Source organism: Cervus elaphus, chromosome X, assembly GCF_910594005.1.
Source record: "Cervus elaphus chromosome X, mCerEla1.1, whole genome shotgun sequence".
In the NCBI taxonomy this organism is placed as follows: Eukaryota; Metazoa; Chordata; class Mammalia; order Artiodactyla; family Cervidae; genus Cervus; species Cervus elaphus.
In genome coordinates this window covers 126,195,308-126,198,938 of record NC_057848.1, presented here as the reverse complement: position 1 = coordinate 126,198,938, position 3,631 = coordinate 126,195,308, and positions in this window count along the sequence as shown.

The window sequence follows — 3,631 nt, the reverse complement described above, 5'->3', positions numbered from 1 at the left end:
CATGCTGTGTGTAAGGAATTTGTCATGTTGAAAAGGTTGGGTGTGTTTGGTGGATGGAACATGAAAGGAAGGAGCAGCTGTAAAATTCAGGCTGTGACTAAATTTCAGCTAGTATCATAATCAGTCAAATAAACATGGAATAGGACTTAGCTGGTTTGGGCTAGGGAGAGGAGAGGAGAATGAACTAGAGATGGGCTGTAGGGAAAAGGAAAAGAGAAGGTGGCTGCTTAAGAAAGGAGGTGGGAAGGGACCAGAAATGGAGAGGCTCCTAAGGGGAGGGATGACCTAAGAGTGAGAGGCAGCTAACTGGAAGAGGGTGAAGAATAACAGAGGGAGAGTGAAATCTTGGGGCTGAGAGGAAAATGGACAGGATAAATTGAGTAAGGAGGGACACAAAGACGTTTAGAAGAGGTGCAGAGCAATGGAGAGAAAGGCAAAGTTGGCAGAGATCTGAGGAGAGGCTAGAGGGATACTCCAGAAGGGAAGGGACACTGAGGAAGGAGGAATTCTAAGAAAGACTGACAGAGGGAGTGAGAATAGAGGAAAAAGGGGTATGAGGTGTGGAGCCGATGAGAGATGGAAAGACCCAAGAAAACCAGGCCCTCTGGCAGTCTCCAAGTTGCCCTCCCTAGCTCTGTGCACAAAGGATGTGGCAACAAACAAACCACATGGATTGGAGCCTCCCTAGAGGGGAATTTTGACAGGACTGTCTCAAGAGTTAAGCAGGAACCAAGTTTATACTTAAAAGACTTTTATTACATCGGGGACATCATGCCACATCTGCTGAGCAGAGCCCAGCCCTCAGCTTAAACACACTGCATGGTGCTCCATAGCAGGGGGCTGTGGGCAGTTTCCTCGTATTTTCCAGAGGACCCAGGGGCAGTAAATCTCAGACCTGAAGTTCTTGGTTCACTTCCCTACACTGAATAAATGATTTTTTTCAGGAATGAGTTAGTGGAGTTCTCAGAACATAAGAGATGTGACACCTTGCATTTGGAAAGCATTTTATCCAGAAAAATGGAAACTTGCTCGACCCAGATACTGCACTCATCTCACTGTTCTTCATCCTCTGGGGCTATGCTGTGCCTTCTTACAGAAGAGAGGCAACAAAGGATTGAGTTTAATGTTTCTCTCCAGGACATGGGGAATACTTGACTCTCCATCTCTCAGCCCCTGCCTGAAACCACAGGTATCCCGCCCCTGTCCCCCCAGCCTGTGTTTCACCAGATGGATGTCTGCTGCCTCCAGAACCCCCATTCTGGCAATATCCCAGCAAAGCCAGTGCCTACTGACCCTTCACAGGTACCTCCTGACTAGTCTTGCCCACTTCAAGCACACAGGGAACTGTGCTGGAAATGTGTGCAGTTCTATTTCCAGGTGAGATAGGTGGCATGGGCAGTTGAACGGGGAGATGTGACTTTGTATAACTAAGTCCTTCGACTGTATCTCGCCACATAGGTGATTGGCGGGAAGAGGGTGTGGTAACTCCCAATAAATTCCCTTTGAAGTATGGTGTCCCAATACATGGGTCTTTGTCCTTCTGTCTTTCTTTCCTTCTCCCAGTTCAGCTGTGGGAAAAGCTTCAAAACTCTCTCTGGTTTTCCTACTCCACACTCTTCACTGGCCTCAAAGAAACAATTCTGGTGTCTCTCTTCTGCCTAATAACTCCAGGCATAACAGGCAGAGGGGGAGGCAGGGAGCTTCCCGGAGTGGAAAGAAGTTGGTAATTCCAGTTCATTCTCTCCCCCAACATGATCTGAAGCTGTTTGCCTCAAGAATTCCACAAGATAAACCCACCTCACCAGAGCAAGGATAGGTTTTCTTTCATACATCACATAATTCAATCTAGCAAACACCTGGAGGCCACTCATGGACGAGTTTCAGCCCACTGTCATATTTTGCTTGATCTTCATGTTTTTATCATTCTCCATTTTAAAATTAGATATAGAGACATTTGGGGGATTTCACATTTCAAAAATCTATATTCCTGGCTTGCCTGAGAAAACAAACTATAGACCAAGTGATAGGGCCCACATTCCAACAAGGACACAAGCAGTTGATTCTGAGGAAGATCTCAGCCCATTTTAAACTCAGAATATTCTCTCGAGTGGGCCATGCCCCTAGATGACCTGCTTCACTCTAATAAATTGCCCAGATGTACCCTGGAAACATTTGCATTAGTAGCTTAGCCCTCCTTTGGCTTACTTTAACACCGTTTGCTTTTTATTTTATTTGCTTTATCTTCATCTCAGCAATACTTACTTCAGGGAGACTCTCTGCCAGGCAGTCTTCTAGACAGGAGCTTTGGATATGGTCATAAAAAAGACAAAGTAGTCTTACCCTCAGGGAACTTTCACTGTAGTGTAGGAGACAGACAGTAGCCACAAGACAAAAAGTAAAATATAAAGTATTTTCACACTAATAAATGTTAAGAAAGAAAATATAAAGCAAGGAATGGGGGAACTGGATTTCAAGGAAGGAGGCTGAAATCGGATAGATAGGGAGTCCAGAGAAAGCCTCACCGATAGTAATGACCTGAAGGCATTGAGAGAACTACCCCTGTGGTTGTCTAAGGAAGGAGCATTCCAGCAAGAGGGACAACAAATGCTGAGACCCGTGGCAAGAGTAAGCCTGACATTTTCAAACCATACTGAGAATACCAACATGGCTGGAACTGAGTGAGCAAGGTAGGGAATATGATGGAAGTGAGTTTAGAGAAGTGATGCTGATCTGGGAGAAGAATGGAATTTGACTTTTACGCTGTGGGTGATGAGGAACCATTCAGTTATTTTCAGCAACGGCTCAACATTTTTTGTTGTGACAACACTTGAGAGTAGTCTGTAGTGGTGTGCAAACTGAAAATGTGAGATCAATTGGTGACTTTTCCAATAATCCAGGTAACAGATATGGTTTCAAGCAGTCTGGCACCATTATATGTAATGTGAATTTTGTCTTGTTTTATGATTGGTCAGTTGCTAAGTCTCGTGTGACTCTTTTGAGACCCCATAGCCTACCAGGATTCTCTGTCCATGGTGTTTCCCAGAGTATAACACTGGAATGGGTGCCATTTCCAACTCCAGGGAATCTTTCCGACCCAGGAATCAAAGCCACATCTCCTGCATTGGCAGGGGATTCTTTACCACTGAGCTACCAGGAAAGCCCACAATTGGTCTATCTCGCTATATTTTACAGTATAGTGTAGCATGCCTGATTTGCCCTTAGACAAGATATTTGCTTGAAGGGAAATATAAGAGATGCCACTTATAATACTAAGTTTCCTGATATCCTTGAGCCACACAATTTCCCAAGTGAAAGAATAGATGAGGCATTTGGGCTCTTTCTTCCTTAAATTGAATATGTAATGCTGATGAAGTGAGAATTAGAAACTGTCCAAGAAAGCCTACATACATTCCGACTTTTGCTTCACCCCCTTGGAATGTTCCCTAGTTCTTCTATTGTAACCAGATAAGAACTGATATTTGCTCTCGTGATAAAGGGCAGAAGGTACACCCAACAGGGTTTATCATCAGTTTAAATCAGTTAGTAAAGAATTTAACTGACTCTTCAAAAGGAGGCAGGTTTTGGACAGGTCTTGAGTTTTCTTATTAGTAAAGATACCTATAGTAATGTA